The sequence below is a fragment of the Bacillus rossius genome, chromosome 10 (genome assembly GCF_032445375.1).
Source record: "Bacillus rossius redtenbacheri isolate Brsri chromosome 10, Brsri_v3, whole genome shotgun sequence".
Classification (NCBI taxonomy): domain Eukaryota; kingdom Metazoa; phylum Arthropoda; class Insecta; order Phasmatodea; family Bacillidae; genus Bacillus; species Bacillus rossius.
Window position 1 is genome coordinate 34625780 of NC_086337.1, and position 23024 is coordinate 34648803.

General features: G+C 41.2%; 1 protein-coding gene across 3 annotated transcripts in view; it reads left to right on the top strand.

Moving 5' to 3' along the window:
• The first annotated feature begins 4707 nt into the window (after nt 1-4707).
• The window catches only part of LOC134535939 (neuronal acetylcholine receptor subunit alpha-7-like), a 213320-nt gene continuing 195003 nt past the window's right edge, over nt 4708-23024 (top strand). For all 3 annotated transcript variants that reach the window (XM_063375342.1, XM_063375345.1, XM_063375343.1), the window contains exons 1-3: nt 4708-4765; nt 11358-11504; nt 20750-20872. The gene's annotated coding sequence lies outside the window, so the exon portion shown is untranslated. The remainder of the gene's footprint in view (nt 4766-11357; nt 11505-20749; nt 20873-23024) is intronic.

Genomic DNA, 23024 nt, shown 5'->3' on the forward strand with positions numbered 1-23024 from the left:
GTACCGCACTACCGGCCCTTCCACGTCCGCGGGCCTGTCCCCCTGTTCCCGTTTACAGTCCTTGCCCCTGCTGTCCGTGCCGTTCGCGCCCTCGGCCGCGCCGCCGGACCCGCACACTTCGTCTTTTACGTCCATTTTCGCGGAGTCTCCTTCCCCATGCAAGTCTGTTTCGAAACTGATTAGATCGTATCTTTCTTGTCCCGCCTGTTTCCACGCCATCATGTCCTCTCGTGCTACTGATCCGGGATGGTGATCACAATCTCCCCCGTAATACAATCCGATCCTACCCGGCGGGTTATCTTCAGTCCGGGATACCGCTGCGCTGCCGTCTTGTATTTCTGTCGCCCCCACGACGCGCTATCTCTCGCCGAAACGTCTCGTGTTCGCGCCGTTCCCGCGCCGCGTTATCTTCCGCCGGCGCGCCATCTCGAGTTCGCGCCGCTCCCACGCCGCGCGGCCGCACCTGCTTCCATCCTGTCCTGCACCTGCGCGCTTTCGTGCGCTTGCGTGTGCTTGCGTATGCTTACGGCCACACTAGTTGGGCGCCAAATGACGTCCCTCGGCTTGAGGCCCCCGGTTCCCTGCTTGCGTGAATGTCCAGTTATGCCCGTACTGCTCTGCGGAGAGTGGGTCCAGGCCAACGTGGCCGGGACCGGGAACTGCGGGACCTAGAGGGAGGAGGAGTTAGGTGGAGAGGAATATTGGTAAATTGTTCCAATAACGATTCGGTATTGACGATTTTCACGAGCCCCTTTTATTAACGATTTATGACCCTGCCGCAGCCTGGCGAAATCACCGCGGAACCAGCTCCACTCCCACGGCGACCCAGACTCACGTAACACCGTATGGTCCATTATGACGTCCCGGTACAGATTGAGGCTGCTCACACGTAATACTAATCCCGTTAAATTACACCACGAAGAGGCGCTATGCGCGTGCGCCCTGTTACGTAACGTATGGTCCGGAATACTCTGCGAGTAACGTCTCTCGGAGACTCGTAAACTCAGTAACGCGGTTAATGACTCGCGGAGGCAGCTTGACTGTCGTACTCTGCTGGTAACGTCTCTTGACGACTCGTAAACTCAGTAACGCGGCGAATGACTCGTGGAGGCAGCTTGACTGCCGAATGACTCGTGAACTGAAAACGAAAGGTTGGCCACGAGCTCCGGGTACGCGCCTCGCGAGCAGCGCGGAGCGGCGTACTCGACCGTCCTCGTTCGAGCCCTGAACACGACTGACTCTCCCCGCTCGCCCGCGGGAAGGCGCCCGCGGGCCGCGGGGAGGGGAGGGGAAATTGGCCGGCGTGGGAGAGAGCCCCGTCTCGCGGGGCGCCAGGCTGCAATTACATATTAGCATACATGCGGAAACATAGAAATTTACAGCTAAACGAAACAATAATCACACCAAGTTTGCAGAATTAATAAATTATACACAATATTTACATACGCGTTGAGGTCCGTGACCATTTGAAAAATATACACAAAAAATATACAAAACACAAAATCATCTCTTGCACAATGGGATCATTGGCCCGCTAGGGCGCACGCGGGTGCGTCCCTGGCCGTCGCACTTCTCTGGGGGAAAACACACTACCTCAGGCCCCCGTCGGTGGCCAGGTACGGCCTCTCACCTGAGAGGGTACGACGACTGTCGTCAAAGTGATTAGCTAATTATTCTTCTGTTTCACCGTCCGGACTTTCACTTTCCATGGTCGCTAGGTATGCCACGCGCCTTCATCGCCACCACTAGCCATCTCAGGATAGCCCTCGACCCTCGGTGGGGTATCTCTAATGAATTTCGCTAACTGTGATTCAGTACCGCCATTCGAGGGCAGTGTTGGCGAAGATGAGAAGGTTGACGATGATACGGCCAGTTACGTGAAGATGTACTGTACCAGGTGAAGTACTGTATCGTGTGAAGTGTCAATAAAACCAGATAGGCTTATGTGTGCTTTTAATAGTTCTGGCATCCTGGGTGGCCTAAACAGCCCGGGGAGTCCTTTGTCGACGTGTCCCTGCCTGCAGCCACGAGGCAAAGAACCCCGCCCTCGAGTCAAAATCCTTGTTCACGTAATTAAAATGTAATAATTTTAAGACAGGCAGTGATGACAGCGTCAAACCTGTGATGCAGATGGCTTAGTGTGTATTTTTAGTTGCTAATTTAAACCTCAGCCTACCTAGTGGGCAACGCAGAGGCTGACGACCCATGAGACATCATCGGTTAGCAGCAAGAGCTAGCTTGGCGCCCTCTCGGAATGCCAGCCCCCATTAGGCTCACCCTGGGTCTCGAACCCAAGAACGCAGGCGATGGCAGTTCTTTTCGTTAACCGTTTGTGTTTTTGTATCTGTATTTGAGTCACAGACGGTGAGCAAGTGACATACAAACTACCATTTTTCAGAGTATTGTGTACCGGTATGTGTTTTGTACCGGCAATTCTTTGTGCCCTGTATTAGAATAAAGAACTTTCTGCAGTGCCTCTGAACTATGAGTAGTCCTTAAGACTCAGCCTCCTTATCATCCAAGTGGCTTTGTTCTGTACACATGGGTGCGGGAGAAGTGTGTAGGGTTGTGTCCATGGACCATAACACGTGTACTACCTCAGGTAAGCCTCCACTACATTATTCTTCAGCATGGGCGATGTCCCTCAGCAAGCTACACTGGCCAGATAGTCCACCACCTGCCTCCCTGCAGGAGACTGCTCTTCTCGAAAGAGCGTGTGCTGGGCAACACCATCAAACAGTAACACTACCGAGAGATGTTTGCCATGTCTCCACACTCCCTGTGGAGACAAGCCCGCGACATTATATAGTCCTCTTTATGATCATCGGGGTATGTATCAAGCGTGTTGGAGTGTCAAATTAAACTTAATTGTATCTTGGAATACATTTTGAACCCTTTAATGGTTATTAAAACAATTAATCGCAATTTTAAAAGTACTTGAGAAAATTTAAATGACACCATTTAATTCGCGCGATCGTGCAGCTATCTCTAAAATTTGGCGAAGCAAATATACCATTGTTGCCAATTGTCCATATTGCAATCAGATTGGTGCCGTCCCCGCTACCTCCTATGATTTTTACGTGATTTTTGTTTGGGTTCGAGATCTCAGGGAGGGTTCGGCCTTGTGGCTAGATGTAGGGGTTAACGCAGTAGGCCCGAGCTGTTATGGCCACTCGGGATGCCTGAAGAAGAACACAAAGTTTCTGGAGAATAGTGGATGAATTTATTACGGCACAGCCCTATACATATAGTTGCCCGTTCTGGCCGTAACGGTTTTCCCGATGCGACTAGTCACACGCGCAGCCCACTTCCTCAGTGGCGGCTCACGATTTTAATGCGCGTGAGGGGTGGACTTGTACACACGATGCGGCGGTTACAAAATACACTCTAACATGACGAATTATACCTTGACGATCAATACACTTAATTATTACCTAACACTTAATATACTGGGCTAGTGGCACGTAGGCCCGTGTCTCCGGCGACTCTACGTGATATCTAGATGTGTCCCAGGGACTGATTCGTTAGTATATTTGGTGGCACGATACCGTGCAGCGGTGATAACTAAACTCTAACATGACAAATTATACTTTGACGAGCAAAAACTTCACTATTACATAACACTTATTATACTGGGCTAGTGGCACATAGGCCCGTGTCTCTGGCGACTCTACGTGATACCTAGATGTGTCCCAGGGACTGATTCGTTAGTACGTTCGGTGGCACGTGTCGCCTTCTGGCTGCCCCCTGCGGGCCAAAACTAAGTAGCCGGTTAGCTAAGTTGTGGCGTGAAGCGCCGACGTAAAGTCTCGTAGACTTCCCACAGTACTTACGTATTACGTAGAACACTCATCTTGGAGCACTGATTTAATTAAGTGAAATACCTCATGGTAGATTGAGGCCAACCGCGGAACTATACGTAAAAGATTAAGAAGATATTACACTATTGAAACTTCATGTCGGTGAAAGCAAAGGTTGATGGTTCCGCATTGCGTGCAGGCTGCCGGCCTCTCCGAGCTCCTGAAGGACACAAACGGTGTCGCCGCACGCGACCCCCTCCCCCACCAGCCCTCCCGCAGAAATGTGTGAATTTCGCAGGAAACTGAACCGGCCAGGTTCGGGACAAAGCGCACAGTAAAACATAATTTTGAAAGGACTGAAATATTAATTGATGAAAATATTGTTTAATGAAAACCTGTGGGAAAATATACATAAATTGTTATAGTGCAGGGGAGGGATATGCCACACCCGGTCGGATCCTTCCGCCCGCGTAGCACTCGTTGCCTGGCGTTCGCCTCGTTGCACGAACTACACTTTGCTGCGCGCACGAGCGCATTCGGTGCACACGCCTTTGCGAGACGTTGATGAGGCATAGCGGTCTATGCGACATAGAGGAGCATTGGCGGTCGGCATCAAGACTTTATCCTCGTGCAGGGCACAATTTATTAAAAAGGTTTCTTTTTCGTTACCTAACAGGAATTAGGTTTGGAAAAGGTCAGGAATAAATTCTGCAAATTAAGTTACGGGTGTATCCCAACAGGTTTTGCATATTCGCTACCTTTTTCGAATGTCTTGGAATACCACCCTAAGATAGAGTAAGAACTTTGATATATTTTATCGGTAAGAGTTATGGCTGGTAGAGACACAAAAGACAGTATGTATATTAATCTGGCTACGTTGACGTTTTTAGGCTGCATAGTAGTGTGCCGCCATTTTTAAATTATGCTATCGCGTGCCCCAACCCACTTTGTTTTTCTTGTATTCGGTAAGAATTTGTTCCTTTTTTGTCGTGAAATTTAAATTTTTACTTATACTGTAATACTCATACTTAATTAGCTGTATTTTTTCTGGTTATGATTACACCAAATTGCTGCGCCGATGACTTTCCACACTAGCTCCAATGAACATTAATTGATTGTGATTGTTTGTTACACTTGCGATTGGGCTTCCGTCCTGGGGCAAGTCGTCTCCCTCCTACTCGCCCAATTTCTCAAGTCTCTTCCTCAAGTCCTTTCCTCTTTTCACATCCAGTATATTTCCCCCAATCCTCCCTCCCCGTCCTCACTAGGAATACTTTCCTTCCTCATTCCGTTCTTCACCACTCTTTGTGAATCTTCCACCCATGATCCCTCCTCCCTCTATACACCCCTTTGTTCAACCTGGCTTCCAGCGTCCCCCAGCCCCCCTCCCCCTTGCCCTTGTCACTAAAAATCCTAGCATATCTCTCTATTTTCCTCCAGCTCCATCATTATCAATGGCCAATGCATCTCACCCTTCACTCCTTCCTGTCTCCCACACATACCCATCGCCCATCTATCACCTCTATGTTGCACCCCTTCTAGTTCCTTAATTTATATCCCCAGGTATGGGTCACAAATTGCCATTGCATATTCAAGCATTGGCCTCACCAATATTGAATACACCTTCTCCTTTACTCTCTGTCCTGTCCCCTTTAGTGTTCTAGCAATCAGCCCCAGTCCTCTCCTCCCCTTCTGTACCACCCGCGGCACCTGCTTTCCCCAACCTGGGTCACTCTGTAGGGTTACTCCCAGGTACTTGTATTCCCCTACCTCCTGAATCTCTTGCCCCTTCCAACTATATATTTGCTTAAAGACCTTTCTTCTCCTTGTGAATCTGACCTTCGTTTTTTTTTTATATGTATCCCCATTCCATTTGCCCTCGACCAAACTTCCAGCTTCTTCAAGTCTTCCGGTAGGTTTGCAGCTTCCCCACAGTTTCATAGATCACGCAGTCATCAGCGAACAGTCTCAGTTTGCTATCCAATTCCTCCCCAACATCGTTCATCATGATTAGGAACAGCAGGGGCCCCATAACGCTCCCCTGCAGTACCCCTGACGTAATAATGTCCCCCTCTTCTGACCATTTCATTCCCACCTTCACCCAATGTTTTCTATCCCTCAGGAAATCCCCCGTCCAATTCACCACCTTACTGTCCTCTATTAGACTATCAACCTTCTCCATCACCATCGTGTGTGGCGCCCTATTGAACACCATCTCGTAATAAAGATTGCGTCTACCTGTTTGCCCTCATCCACTGCCTCCACAAAGTCCCCCAGCAGTCCAGCCATCTGAGTCTCGCAGGAGAAACCCTTCCTAAAGCCGTGTTGCCTCTCATCCATCCATTCCAACTCTCCAATTTTTCCTACCATATACCTCACTATCAGTTTTTCCATCACCTTCCCTGCACTCGACATTAGGCTGACAGGCCTGTAATTTTCTTGTTTTGCTTTATCTCCACCTCTCTTGAAAATAGGCACCACAGCCTCCTTCCATTGCCTCGGCAGCTGTCCCTCCTCCAGTGACTGTGTATATACTTGCAAGTATCTACGGACCTCTTTCCTCCCTAATTTGAATTGGTTTGCATGGAAGAAAAGATGGAAACATTTAATTTCCATGAAATTTTTAAAGTATTCTGAGGTGTAAAATCTAATTTCATTAATTTCACTTTTCTAACCATCAAAATTGATTTTTGGTTCAGCATCCACAGGTAACATTAGAAAATAATGTGGTTCATTGTAAATTATATTGCCCATTAGTTTGTTTAACTAACCATACCATTTCTGAAATTTTTATGTCTATATGGATGGGGAGATTAATATTTACAACAAATTCTGCACTTGTATGCATTTTCATCTATTATATTACCATATTTCAAAAGTGCCTGCTCCTATCCATTAAACCTATAATCACTAGACCTCTAAAAACCTATCCTTTGAAAATAGTATAAAAACATTTCTGTTGAATGTATTGGATTAAAAATATTTAGGTAATTTTATAAGATAGGGGCTCATCTGAAAAAAAAAGTAAAGATTTTTGAAAAATCAAATTTAGTGTAATTATAGCAATTAGATATTTCATGTAGTTTACCGGTAATTTATCAATTTAATGATTGGTTGGAATGGTTAGCTACATTTAAAATACTGTAAAAATGAATGAATGGTTAATTAGGTTAGATCTTTTTCATTTATTACATTTAAAATATTGCATTAAAAATGTTTTATTAATGTAGCTCTGGTCATTTTATATATTAAGGGGTGCTCTTCTGAATAAATAAAATTAAAATTCTGCAAATAGGATTTTTTATGTTCTTTCGTTCTATTTGATTATTCTGTTAAACAGCATTTCAATATTTCATGTAGGTTACCATTTTGATCCATTAGATAGGTTAGGTTAGCTGCTTTAAAAATTCTGTGAAACCATTTGACCAAATGGTTATGATAGTTTAAGTACATAAAAAAATACTGTAAATTTGTTTTAGTAAATGGTTGATTTTGTTAGCGAAATTTATAATACATAACAGCAATTTTCTGTACAATGCCGTCGTCCGGGTTCTCATGTTCGAGACCAGGCGTGTGTCCTAGCGGGAAAACTGGCTCTTAGTGAAAATGTGTCCGGGAGGGTGCCAGGCTAGCTCTGCGTCTAACCAAATTTGGGTTCTGTGGGTGCGTTGCCCCTGCGTGGCCCGCTAGGACTGTCGGCGAAGTTTGCGGTTGGAGGGATTCCTGGCTGTTAACATGTCACAGGCCCTGTGCAGCATAACACACTGATTCCTGGCTGGGGTAGGGAGACTCAACACAATAACATACACAAATTCGGATTTTGTACTGTCGGTGACACGTCGCGCACTGAGTGTGCGGAGTGGACGTTTAATCGGTTCGAACAGTTACAATTAAAGTTTACACTTACACGACGTACATTGAATTACCCTACGAAATTACATTGAAATAACACTGAGTGCTCTGACGCACTATTACTAATCTAAGCCCTCACGCCAGTCGAGGTTAAGGGGGAGGTTGTTTGGAGACGGCCAATCTCGAAAATTGCTAATGCGGCGGCACCCGGGTACACCTGTGTGAACTGCGGCCTGCAGTTAAATTAGATGCAAGTTCTATGCGTCGCTGTCGTCTGTGCCTGTGCACTCAAAGTTTAACAAAAAGTCACTCGTAGCGGGAGTCGGCCCGTGCTGTATGTTTAACTGCCCCGTGTAATGTCTAGTGCAGGGAGTTTTAAGCGACTGGGTTAGGCCCTACACCGTCAAAAGGACCGGGGACACACAGGGAGTTCACGCACGAAAAAAGATTTAGTTTAATGACTATAGTTACCAGCAGTGGATTTCAGTGGAGACAAAGGTTGATGACTCCCCATGGAACGCACGTCCGCCCCGGTCTGCGAGTCGCTCGGTACTGGGGTTTGCCCTTGGCGAAAGGGGAGGCCTCAGCGTTCTCTCGCGCCAAAGTTTTTAAAGTTCTTATTTCAATAACAAGAGACTGAGATTGGCTCTAAATTTGTACATTAATTATTAATTATTAATCTAATTGGCAGATACCCTCTAAGAATTAGGTTTAACAATTTTACATAAATTAAGTTTAAATATTAAGAGTCAAACCTGAGACTGTTCGTCACTTGTTGACTGCTCCAGTGGCAAGTTATACACAAAAAACGTGCAGGTCATAATTACGTTACACAATACTCTAATTTAGGCTGAAGGCCGCAAGGGAGACACTCACAAATGTATTAACGTAATTTCACACGTGAGTGACCCGGGCATTCCTGCGTCGCACTTTCCTTGGGCGGGGTTTTTAATAGAAAGTGGTGTTACCATTAATTTGCGTCTGATTTCTAATGAACTGGGGTCGAGGTGGCTGATTAATTAGGGCATGGTCCTTGATTCTACCTGTTGCTCCGGTGCTCGCCTGACTCGGGTGGGCCATGGCTAGGGGTGCGTTACGTTAGCGGGGTCGGATACTGGCGGTTGCAGGTCGGTCTTTGGGGTGGCCTTCGGCCGGACGACGTCAACCTTTCTGTGTGTTCAGAAGAGCACTTACTTAAGGATATTATTGAAGCTCTCCTAACCCAAGAAAAACTTTTGTTTGTAAGAATCAGCAATCTATAAAATATATATTAAAGAAATCAAAGCCTCACTTATACTACAAATATTAAGAAACTTTAACTCACCATCTCAATGACTTAAAGCCACTCACAACATGTGCATGTCTTGTTCAAAGTATTAGACATGTTAGAAATCATATCCTTACATTAACATGCTATTCGAAAATAATTCTTTCTCTGGTAATGAAATCATTTAATTATAGGTTTGCTGCTTTACAGAATAATTATAAATAATGTTGACTTCAAACAAAATGCATTTTCCTTTGCTCTTTTTTTATGTGTTCTTCTACTTGATTTTCCCCAATCCTCTGTGAGAACTACAATTATTTGCTCTATCATGTGATGAGAAACGAAAGAGCCTTCTCTGATTTCACTGTGCACATCAACACAGGAGGGGCGGGAATCCTACTATCGTTCTTGAGTTAGCCTTACACAAGCAGCAATGCTGTAACACAGTAATTTCATTTGATCATTAGGTCACTTGTTTAGTAACTTAATCATGTTCCAGCATTTTAAAATTGCTGTGTAAACAATGCTATGTCTCTTGTGTTTTCTTGTTTTTTTGTTGTTATTTTTATTTACTGAGAGTTGCTGTAAGTTGTACCTATATTAAGGTTTCATTTTGTTGTTAATCCACAAATATGCTTACAAACATCTTTCAGATATGCGTAAATTTAAAGGTTATTGCCAAGGCATGGCTGAATAAAATTTAACTGTGCCAATATTTTGCCAAAGTGCTTCAGAACAAATTTAACTGGTTTGTGCTGCTTCCAAACATTTAAACAGGAGTAAAATGTTACCACCTTGTAAGCGTGAACAAGAAAAAACTATAAAAACTATTTTAACTAGGTACTTTTCGTTATTGGTGCACTTTTTAACAAATTAAAAAAAACTTCACTTTAGTCCTTGTGGCTATAGTCAGCCAGTTTTGAATGCCTTGTGTAGGTAAGATGCTTTCGGTTTTTGTTCAACTGAACTCTTATAATACCTTTATTATCAGGGGAATACGGCAATACTAATTTACTTTTCACATACGTTGAAATCCCCGGGGTGCTGATGCGTCTACTCTCGGCCGGTGACGACGATCGACCGAGGCAAGAGGCACGCTCTCCGCGACCAAAATAGCGCTTTTCGCATCGAACCAGTGTACCATTACTTTATTGCGATTAGGTGCCAAGAGTTAATGAGAAACGGACACATAAATTATTGTTACCTACAATTATTGTACGCCTTCTCGCAGCTTGGTTACTTAATAACATATTGTAACATATTGTAATTAATTTGTATTAAATTCTGAATCATTGTACGCCTTCTCGCAGCTTGGTTACTTAATAACATATTGTAACATATTGTAATTAATTTGTATTAAATTCTGACTTCGGCTGGACTCGGGTCCGCCTCGGAAATGCTCTACGCTGTCGTGTTGGTAGCATAATTAAATAAAAAATTAATAAACAAAACCATCTCTGCCAGTCCGCTGTAACACAACACCCTTGGGACAAATATAATAAAGGTTTACAATATAATTTACGATTAATTAAGGTAACAAAGCACTGATGCTAGGGCGCCCTCTTGGGGTAGTTTGTGGCGCAATGTTTGAACCCACATGACTACATGCATCAGTGGTACTAATGCCGGGAAGGAGTGGTTAGGGGCGAGACGAGAAGAAAAAGGGAGCGGAGTCTGACCAGGCTTAAGGGGGCGAAGCCCCGGTCGACGTCAGTATGATCACACTGAGCACGTTTGCAGCGAGTGGCTTTACCGACAAGAAGCTAGTAAATTTGTCCAATGTAATCAACACTTTATTGTTTACTCATGATTAACATCTATTTATTTAACAAAGGAATCTACATTGAAACAGGGAGGTAAAGATATTAAAAATAAATTTTTAAAAGTGTTTTTAAAATAACTTGAAATAAACACAATTAACATTTTAAAATGTATCAGAAATGTAAATTTTACATTCAGTTCTAGATCAAGTTAATTTTAGTCTCTATGATAGTCACTTTATCCTCTGTGGTGGTAATGATTGTGTATGATATGTAAATTTACCGAAAAAGTACAATAAAATGAGAAAACAAACCCAAAATATAAATAAATAATTATTCACAGGTAAAAGGATGTTTATAATATTCGTGGGGGGGGGGGGGGGGGCAGTTTTTTTCCCTGTTAATTCATCTATTAGAAGAACAACTAACTCCATATAAACCAAAATATCTTATTTAGATTTCTAATTAATGTTTTTTTTTTTTTTTTTCCAATTAGCCTTTGTTCCAGTCAATTAAGGCTCACACTACATGTTTCTAGTCTGCAAGAATTAAGCGTACAAAAGTCATTCAAACCTTGTTATTACGGATGACAAATACAGTAGCCACGTGAAGATCCTTTGCTGATGCTTGATCTTCTACCCAAGTTAGTTTTACATAGGGATGATGTTCATTGCACAGGTGATGCTGCAGTTGTGGCCATCTCGAGCAACCTACGACCAGACAACTGTGCAGATGGCACCGATCCTTTCAGCCACTGTCCCAAGTGAATACTGCTTTAATTTTGGATGGATGAATTCTTTCAGAAAGATGATGAATTCACAAGAGGTACCTACTCAAGACTGTTTCAGTTAAATTCTACTGTTAGTATATTATTGTCATGAAATGACTCCTCTGAATTTTGTTTTTATATTCATAAATCAGAACTGAGCAATCAAACATTTCTGTGTGCATGTACTTAAACCATCCACCGAGCAAGATGACGCAACTCTAAAACATTGGCCATGCATTCAAGGTGCCCCAGGTTCGATGCCCGGTTCCTCCATCTTTACTCTCTGTTTTCCTGGGTTTGCCAGAATCACTCCTGGCAAAGGCTGGGATAGTTCCTTACTGTAGCAGGGTGTGTCTACAGGTCATGAAAGTCGTAGAAGTCACAGAGAAGTAACGAAGCTGAAGGACTGGTCTCAAAAGTCACGAAAATGTTCCCAAATATGCAGCGGTGATGCTGGAAGTCACAAAGCAACCTAATTTTTTTTTTTTTTCCCCTCTTCACTTCATTTTATAGTCGCATCTGGAAATTATCTCTGAAAATTTTTTTAGCTTTTTCTCACTAAAAAATCAGTACGTTCCTGTAAATTGTAGAAAATTTAATATTATGTTTGCACATGTTTAATTAGTTTGTAGATTTAAAAATCATGCTTGGATAAAGAAAAATAAATGGAATAATTTTGTTACAAGGTTCTGTAAAAGTCCTGAAATTGATTCCTAAATACTATTGCCCTGACTTGCATACGTAAAGCACTGAGGATCCCATGTCATCACTCATTTGTGGTGGCATTCCCATATCAGTGCTAGAGCATTGTGGGTAAATTAGTTGTTCCCCGTAATAACTGTTGTTGTTAGGGGGTGGCAGTGTTACCCTACAGTTAATTACTTTTTTCTTTAGATGTGAATTTACTCATTTTCATGCAAAATATAATATGTCTCACTATTTTCAGAATATAAATCATATCCCAAGCACACCAATATAATATATACAAACATTTTATATTATATTGCTTAATTTTTTTTCACTAATAAGTTAATACCATAGGATTTAGGGAGAAAAAGGACGTATGTATGCCCCAGTTGCACATTTCTTTCATATTACAGTTAATGCCTTGTAGTACTGCCTTTTTAAACATACTGTAAGGGATTCTAATTTTATCTGTCTCGTAGAACAGGAAACACTGGTTTCATCGTATTCACTACGGGAGGCTGGAATTAAGGTGTGTTTGATAACACCAACATCCCATTTATTCTGCTAGTCTCCAGGACAGCGCTCCCAATACATAGTGGCGTGTTGCTCCGTGATCCTCACCCTTAGAGAGCCAAGTCCAAGACTTCCGTGCACAGACCCGATGCCCACAATAATTATTATGTAACATGGCGCTACGAACTGCAGTCTCTTGCTGATGGCTCAAGACACTTTTTACTGCTGATGCCTGAGATGCCATAACAACACTTAATTCTCGATGAATCAGTATTTACAGAGCAATACAAATCTGTAGATCTTAAAAACAGTCGCCACACAATCCTACATGCATCGCACACGTGCAGTTAAAACATAACAACTGTTTTTCCCATAATAACGTATACGTTTCTCAGTCTCATATTTAAAAATTTTTTGTTGCTTCCCATGTTACAATCGTGAATGTTCCCGGCTAAGCCATCCGTTCAAATCGCCTAAGGCAGGGGTCGGCAGACTTTCAAGTGAAACGAGCCAAATATTAAGTAAACATATTCTCCAATTTTTTAGAGAACCATAACATATATTTTCTCTTTATCTATATGGAATTTTAAAACTTTAAAAAATTAAGATAAAATCATAATATTTTATTCACAAATTCAACATAATGTCTTAAAAATAAAAAATCTCATAGTCATTACTAGAGCTGTTCTTTAAATGAATCATGCAATGGGGAATTTTAAATTTAATGCAGTTTTTTAGACATACACCATTGCAGTTTTGCACTATTTGTCAAGGAAAAATTATGAAAATAAAAAAAAAATGCAGATAAAAATTCACAGAAATTCACAATATTGATCAGCTGATGTCGGACAAACACAACCAACAATGAAACTAAACAAGTATTATAGACAACACAACGACGAAAACATTAACAAAAATGTTTAACATATAAATATTGTTACGATTTACCGCGGGTTTGTAAAGGATAGCCCAATTAAAGATTTTTTTTCACACACACAGTTTTATTTATTACCACTACTTGTTACTTACAAATAATCTTCTAAATTGGCAAATAATTAATTACACTTAAAGAAATGTCAATTCCCCAGTCACTCGTTCCACACACCTCGCTGGGCCGCACCTCTGGCGCAACTCTCGCCGCAGCACCCCTCGTGGGTCTCCGCCACGGGACTCCGTCGCCACACTCCGCCACCTTTGTCACACCCTTCGCCGAGATCCCACTCGACTCCTCGCTCGGAACTTCACTGACTCCGCTGCGCCCGCGACTCTATCGCCCGGAAACTCCGCCGCAGGAGAACTCCCGACTGAACACTCCGAACTGACTCATTCCCTGCCCTGGAACCTTCGTCCAAGGACTTCGCCACTCTGCCGCACCCGCGGCACTATCGCCCGGAAACTCCGCCGCGGGAAAACTCCCGACTTCGCTCACTCACTCAGACTGTCTCGAAGGTCGGCCCCACCTCCTTATATAGCCCTTGGGTTCCCGTCCAGAACAATCGGGCATGTCTCCGAGATATTGCGCGACCTTCGCCGTCGAAATGCCCAGAAATGCGTCGTGAGTCCTGTCGAAGGACGCGGCGGCTGCTCAAAGAACGCCGATAAACGCAACAAGCATCGGGTTCCCACAAAACGCGCCGATAAACATGTCTGAGTCTTTTTATGCCGCAGTGCGGCCTCTTTTAAGTAACTCGATCTGAGGCAGGTGCGCGCTGCGAAGGTCAGGATGTCACGAGATAGTATGACACGAGATACCAGGGAGAGGATGCGGGTGGAAGGGGGCGCAGACAGGCCGAACGAGCGCGGAGACAGCAAGCACTGGAGCCAAGCGCAATCGTTACATTGCCCCCTCCTTAAACCTGTTCGTCCCGAACAGGTAATGCATCTCCTCCTGGAGGTTCCCATGCTACTCGAAGTTTAGGCCTCCTGCCTTTCCTCCATCGCGGGCTGTACAGTTTCACCAAATAACCCTCTCTCACAGTAGATGTAGCTTCTCTTGTCACCCGGCGACACTTCTGCATCGCAGATGCCCCATGTTGTTCAGCCAGCTGCCCGAGACGGGCCGACCGTGGCCTTGGACGGACCCGATACTCTTGAGAGCATTGCTCGTTGCCTCCCAATGGTTAGCTTGTTTCTTCCCTTTTTCTCTCTGTTTGTTCTCTCGTAGCTACTCGTTCACAAAGCATTTCTTCCCAGCTCTTCTTCGTCTCTTCTTGGTTCCTCATTCCCTCTTCGTTCTTATGAATATCGCCTGTACTGCACTCAGTTACTCCTTGCACCATCTTCTTCACTCTTTGTGTTCTCATTTTCTCTTCTCGGTCTTTCTTCCCTTGTTCTTGGTCCTTCTTCACCTCTTCTTTGTATGTGTCTCTTCTTGGTTTTTCTTCGTTTCTTCTTTGCGATTCTCTATCTCTTCTTGACTCATGTACATCTCTTCTCGGCTTTTCTTCTGCTCTTCTTGACATTTTCCCCTCTCTCTTTCGTTTATCTTCATTTCTTCTTGTTCAATATTCCTCACTTTGTAACTCATCTTTACTACTTTTGTGCTTTTCTTCAACTCTTCTTTCATCTTCATGTCCTGGCTGTTCTCCTCTCCTTGGCTAATTTCCTCATGACTGTTATACTCTTCACTGTTCTTCTCTTCGCTGTTCTTCTCTTTGTTCTTCTCTTTGTACTCTCGGCTGTTATTCTCTTCTCTGTTCTCTTCTTGGCTGGTCTTCTCATCGCTGTTCTTCTCTTGGCTGTTCTCCTCTTGGCTGGTCTCCTCTTGGCTGGTCTCCTCTTGCCTGGTCTTCTCATTGGTGGTCTTCATTTCTCTGTTCTTCTCTTCGCTGTTCTTCTCCAGACCGCTCTTCTGTTCGCTGTTTTTCTCTTCACTGTTTTTCTCTTGGCTATTCTTCTCTTGGCTGTTCTCTTCTATGCTTGTCTTCACTTCAGTCTTCATTTCATTCTTCATTTCTTCTTGGCCATGCTTCAGTTCATCCTGACCCTTCTTCATTTCCTCTAGGCTATTATTTGACCCGCTCTTCTTTTCTTCATGGTGGTTCTTACTCTCCTTCCCTCCACTCTTCATTTCTTCCGTAAAGTTCTCGATTTTGGTTACCATTTCTTCCGTATAGTTCTTCATACTGGCTAACATTTCTTTGTTATAGTTCTCCCAAGTGGCTCTTATTTCTTCCAGGGCAACCCTTATCACCTTGTATTGCTCGACAGTAAGCCCTTCAGTAGCCATCTCTCTCTAAAGCATTTACTAATTAAACAACCTAAATAATAATTATTTTTTTAATACTGTTCTTAATTTTAAATGACCTAGCCGAACCTTCTAATTAAACTAACAATAACTCTATTACATTTAAAACTATCACTGACTACAGTAAACTCTAACTCTAGAAAAATCCAAATTCACTAAAATACTAAACACTAACTATATTCTCGTAAACTAAATTATATTCTTAATTTTTATTCTAATAATGTAACTGAATCCTACATCTATTAATTAGGGCTATCCCACTTCTGACACCAAAATGTTACGATTTACCGCGGGTTCGTAAAGGATAGCCCAATTAAAGATTTTTTTTTCACACACACAGTTTTATTTATTACCACTACTTGTTACTTACAAATAATCTTCTAAATTGGCAAATAATTAATTACACTTAAAGAAATGTCAATTCCCCAGTCACTCGTTCCACACACCTCGCTGGGCCGCACCTCTGGCGCAACTCTCGCCGCAGCACCCCTCGTGGGTCTCCACCGCGGGACTCCGTCGCCACACTCCGCCGCTGCCGAGACTTGCCTTCGCCGAGGATCCCACTCGACGCCTCGCTCGCAACTTCACTCGGGACTCCGCCGCGCCCGCGACTCTATCGCCCGGAAACTTTGCCGCGGGAAAACTCCCAACTCTACTGAACTCACTCACTACCTACCCTGGAACCTTCGTCCAAGGACTCGCCACTCTGCCGCACCCGCGACTCTATCATCCGGAAACTCCGCCGCGGGAGAACTCCCGACTCCACTGAACTCACTCACTCCCTGCCCTGAAACCTTCGTCCAAGGACTTCGCCACTCTGCCGCACCCGCGGCACTATCGCCCGAATCTCCGCCGCGGGAGAGCTCCCAACTGAACACTCCGAACTCACTCAGTCTCAGACTGACTCGAAGGTCGGCCCCACTTGGGTTCCCGTCCAGATTATCGGGAATTTCTCCGAGATATCGCGCGACCTTCGCCGTCGTAATGTCCAGAAACGCGTCGTGAGTCCTGTCGAACGAGCGCGGCGACGCCAAGCACTGCAGCCAAGCGCGATCGTAACAATATCATACAGCACAAGAATTCCATTGAAGGAACTTAGTCATGCAAAACAACACAGACGAACATAGAAGGCTAACAACGACAAGACAGATTAAATGCAGGCAGACAAGAAACCTGGACAACTCAGCAAACATATAAACTCATCAATGAAGATAAACAAATAATATGGACAACACAATGACAATAGCACTGACGAACACAGAAAATTTCCAGTGACAACAGTTGTGATGTTTAGGAAACTGACATCTGTACCCATCATCAGGCACAAACGGACTGATATTGGACACTGGAAAACTATGGGTTTATATTATGTTAGAGCTCCTCTCCTTGCACAGTCAATGGCAGGCGAGGGATATCCTGATTGGTCGCGCACAAAAGGTGTGATATTATTGGCTGATGTATTGCTGTGAGGGTTGTTGGTTTGCAACTGAATTGTGTTGTATATATATATATATTTTTTTTATTTTAAGGGATCCATATATTTTTTAATTCAATGTTTTGTTGACTGATAATATTGCTATTGTTGACAATAAATGCTGATTCCTTAAGTTTCTTTTTTATTGTGTGTTCTTCCTGTATGAGTGGTGCAGCATTGTCCCAGAGAGTTCTATGGTTATTGTCCCAGGCATCCAGACTTGCCGAACATGTCTGTGACATAAAAAAAAATCTTTGAACTTGAAAATAAATTATTATTCTCAAGCATCAACTGACATGAGATTTATTTAAAATAATAAAATAAACTTAAATTGAGCAAAAAATTTCTCATTTCAACTGACATATCTGAACACTAGTATCCAGGTTTACGATACATAATGAGTTATCTCATCATTGCAGAGGGCGTACTTCTTGCAAGAAAGTAACTCAGTTATTTTTGAGACTCTTACTTGTCAGCACAGAATTCCTTTAGCTTTAAATATGCTACTATTTTTTTTTAATACTGATAAATACAAATTATTACAGTACTAACACAACTATAACACATTTCAAAATACACTAAGTAGTTCTGTATTAATTTACTCTACTTGATTTGCAGCCAAATCTATCGTAATGGTTAAGCTGCTGAAACGTAAATATTCTTTAAATCTTTGTTGTGGTGAAAGTCATTTTTTTTTCTAGTCTCATATTATAGTATTTTTTTACAGTTTATAATTTTTTATTTAAAAAAGATTCAGCAAAATATATTAAATGTATATCTGTTATGTATATTATCCAATAGCTTGCCAAGTATTGTTGTTAATTATATTAACACTTTCAAGGCTTGGAAACTATGTAGTGTTATTGCACAAAACCTGACAACCAATTTTTGAAAATCTTTATGAAATTTTTTTTAGTTTTGTATTTTAGTGTGCTACATGATTAGAATTCTTGAAATGTTTTTTGGTGATGTGTTACAAAACACATCTCAGAACTGTCAGCAAATATATTTAAGATATCCCCATGTCAGTGCATAAGATAAAGCTAAAATGTAATTTTATTTTTAATAATGTTTGTTTGGAATAAATTAGCTTTTCTATAATTTTGATATTACTAACATAATTGATGAAATATTATTACCTCTCTTTAATGAGTGGACCTATATAAGTAAAAAAAAAAAAAAAATGACTAACTTGACACTGGGCTTAAATTCATAAGGAACAGTAAACATAAAAAGAAATTACAAAGATTTGTGCATAGCTAGATAAAACAATTGTTGGCTCCAATTTTTTTGTTTCTGTTTGTTTGCATTTTAAAAACAATTACACAAAGTTGTAAGAAGTTTATACTTTCATTTCAATTATGATAGTTAAAATTGTAAAAATATTCTACATTTTAGTCATCTCATCTTAACATATGTTCATTACAAAAGCTTTTGTCCATTTATTTCATTAAGTTCATGTTGAGATAATCTTTTGAGGTACTTGAATTTACACTTCTTAGCTGCATTGAGGGTGAAAAGTAGTAAGCAATAGAAGTGCAATGTGTGTACCATGGACGGAAGTTTAACATGATAACGTCTAATGTGCATGTTCATGTGCGTTTCTGCTATACCCACAAGCCAAAGTTTTCCAGACAACTGACTACGTGTGGCAATATTAACCTGTATGTAGTCACTTTCGTGAACATTGGGGTGTATAAGTGTGCCAAATAAATTTTTGTGATGGCATAACTATCCTGGAATACATTTTGTTAATTTTAATACATTAATAGTAATAAAAAGAAATAATCATATGTTTTTGTACGTAATAATAAATAATATACAATAAATATTGTTAAACTTGCAAATAAGTGGGTTTAATTTACTTCATTGTAACCAAATTATTGTAAAGGTGGTGAACTGGAGTAAACACTAACCATTCCAAAACCTCTCCATCATTATATACTAGAAGAATAGTGGTTAACAGAAGTAACCACCCTAAAATGTTATTTGTAATCTGTTTAGCAAATGTAAACATTACAAATAAAAGAAAACAAAAAAAATTTAAGTTTTGAAAAACTACTAACAATTACAGAAATAAAAGAAAAACTACCTATGTTGTGCATACATTGGCCAGATCAGGCAACCACTAAACTTTTGTAACTAAGCACAGTTTTTTTTTGTCTGACCTATAAAAGGTTTGTTATGGTTGCAGTAGTTGGCATAGCATCCATCACAGTTTGTGATATAAGATGGCATGTTATTTATGTATGTTGTTTATCATTAAATATAAGACCAAATAAATATAATATGTAACAGTGTTAGAAAAAATTATGTAAATGTTTTCTTTCAGTGCAATTTTATTTTCTTTATAAGTTATTGAAAATGACAATTTTATGATATAGTTTTGTTGAACTAAGAAAAGGTAGTAAATTACTTTTTTTCAGTTACATGTAAATAAAAATTTATTATGACCAAACAAAACTCGATTTGTAAATTGGTGCTGTAAACTATTTTTAATCAAAATTATTACAGTAAATAATTAAATTTTTTAGCCATGTTTCTATTACTAAAGTATATTAACATTAACCTAAGTGGCGACAGAATTATATCGTGAAAATCTTCTCTCAAAATATATGCTTATTCTTCTGGCAAGAAATCTGAGCCGTTAACTATAAAATATTACAATAATGGCTTATGACGAACAAATTATTAGATGATTATGGTTGACAAAATGCAAACTTTATTAAACAATATACACTTTCCAACACGATGAACACTTCCTAACACAATGCAGAATCCTATATATGATAAACAATTCATAAATCTCTCTCTTTTTTTTTTATATTATTTCTAGGCATGTTATAAACATGGTCATAGCAAAAATGTTCTACTTTACCTTTTTTTGGCTTGTTGACATTAAACATTATGGTTCTTTGGATGCTGTTAGCAAATCACACCAAAGCTTCATGATCACAATTACAAGCGCTGCTCAGTCTTGAACTTTTAGATGGTGGGTACAATATGAAGTGAATATTAATAAAATAAATAAAATTTTAAAACAATATTTGTGAAAGTGGTTCAAAATATTTTTTTAGAAATTTGTTTACTTACAGAAGAGTGTTGTCGTAAAAAGAAACGTTAGCAAATGTCATACTTGTTAACACCTTTCGACAAAAGCGTGTGCACTAATTGACAAACAATAGTAAATAAGTAAACCTATCAACGTCTTAAATGCAAGCTATGCCGTATTGTTTTCAACATGTTCACATTGATGAGTGAAGTTTGTCGTGCACCTTGTACATCCTTATCTGTCCAGGGGTTTCGCCCCTGTGTAATGGATACCCCTAAGACACGGGGACGGGCGCACCTGTGTTACCAGCCGCCACGCTCTGTAACAGTTCGCGTGGGGGACTGACACGAGTCGTGGGGCTGGAAGTCGCAGCGAGCACACGCAGCGGGCGGTGGATTGGGAGCTCGCCTTCCGGCCGCATGCATGCACATGGGACCTTCCTGACGCCCCGGTAAGCAGCTATGCACCATGAATCTGCCACGCGTTTTGTACTCTCCACGCCCCTGTCAATACCATCTGGTTTCTATGAAGCCATGAACTATCAGCCCGCAACGCACACCCATCGTTAGAGACCTGCAAAATTCGTGGTTTCGATGGCCTTCAGGATAGACTGCACGTACCCCTTGTACACTCGGGGCAAATAACGCAAGTTCATTCGGCTGCCGACTTGTAAGTCATCTCAGCTGGTTTGTCTGTGATTCGATCCTTCTTTGGTTGAGGGTTCATAACTGGTTGAGATTCGTCCAGATGAACAGTAAGCCAATAGCAAAATTATCTAAGAGGTATGTGTGTTTGAATTCTAGCCTATCACCGAATGAATCCGCGAATTTTGCAGGTCTCTACCCATCGTATATATTTTTTTTTCTAATAATTGGTATGGCTTCATATTCCATATGTTTTCCATATTTCACAACTTGTGCACGACTCCAACTATAAATTAATGAGATTTTACCAAAAAAAAAAATTTGCTTATGAGTGAAAATATTTCTGTTCGCCAAGATGCTGATTTTCTTGCATGGAACCAATTCCGAACAATCTGGTGGTCGCATGTTGTTTCAGAAATGTTAAGTGCCTTATCATAACCAACACACACATAGTTTTTTTAATATGTCTGTTCCTCCTAATTTAATGGTCGAAAGCTAATTATGCAGTCAAACAGTTACTCTGATTTTGTAAGATTTGTTTAGTTATTTTTCTACACTCTTCTATCAGTTCTGAAATTTCCACTGTTTGTGCCAAAAAAAAAATCTGATCATGCTTTTACAGTCGCGTTACACTCCTGGTTTGTTTTTGCTTGTAAGATTTGACACAAGGGACATGGAATATTAACAATTGTATCTAATTTTAAAGTAGAACAGTAGGTGCGGGTAAAGAATATTTTAGATGTCTTAGGGAATGTGTATTTACTTATTCACTTTTCCTTAAAATACTTTTCTTTTCATTTATAGTAGAACATCGTTTTCCCCACTTTTTTGAAATAATAGGTTCATTTTTAACACAGTAAAAAAACTGCAGCAACGTGTTTACAGAAATTTGCAGATCCTACCAGGAAAAGGCATTTTCTGCCTATAATATTTCTTCTACCTTCAATTTACAAAAACAAAACAGTTTATAAATACACAATAAAATTTAAAAAATATTGAAGTATAAATGCAGAGAGATAAATTACTTCACTCGGAAGAGTTACTTTGTATAATTTTCAATAGTCCATTCTCACTTATGATGATATATTTAATCATTAGGAAACCGCATATAATTTCTATCTCAACACATTATGAGAGAGAAAATGTGTCAGCGTACTCCAATGCCTCAGAGAGAAGTGGGTCGCGACAGTCCTGCAAGAAGTTAGAAAGTGAAATATTTTATGCAGTAGCACTACTGGTAATTTTTTCACACCCGTGTGTGCTGCCTTTACTGCACAGTTGCCGGATAGATACCACATAACAGTTGTCTTGTCAATAAACATGCTTTTTAGTTGAATTTTTGGGCATATAAATACATACATATTCTATGTATTATGAGGGTTCTGTAATCATTTTTGACACCTTACTGTTATGGTCTTAGTTCTGTCACCACCAGAGTAAACTCTGGAAGGAAGGGATTTGGGGGGGGGGGGGGGGGTAGGATATTATCTAGGGGTAAGTTCAAGATCGTATTGGGTGGGATTATGAATCTTCGCACTTATCGGTCAAGTATTTAAACAAGCTATTTATTGTCTTCGACACGGATCTGCACTTTCCAGCTTTTGCCGCTGGATGCTCTTAATCTCAATAACCCCATTGTACGCGACCTGCGAGCAGTACATCCTCACTAATGTAATCGGGTATGTGCCCACTGTACATGTTAAGTATATCTGACATACTACCAGTAAAGTATGTCTTTTAAGTCTTCTGTTGCTTTCACTCTTGCTACTACATAACTCTTGCTCTCATCCTTTGCTTCTGCAAAAGTCCAATTGACCTCTCGACACCTACACTGCCAATGGCACAACACACGCCTCGCGCGGCGGCTGTCAGAGAGGCTACGAACTCAGAGCTGACTATGTGAATACACACACTTGCACACCCACACTACCTTACACTATTTTAAAATAACATAGTAAT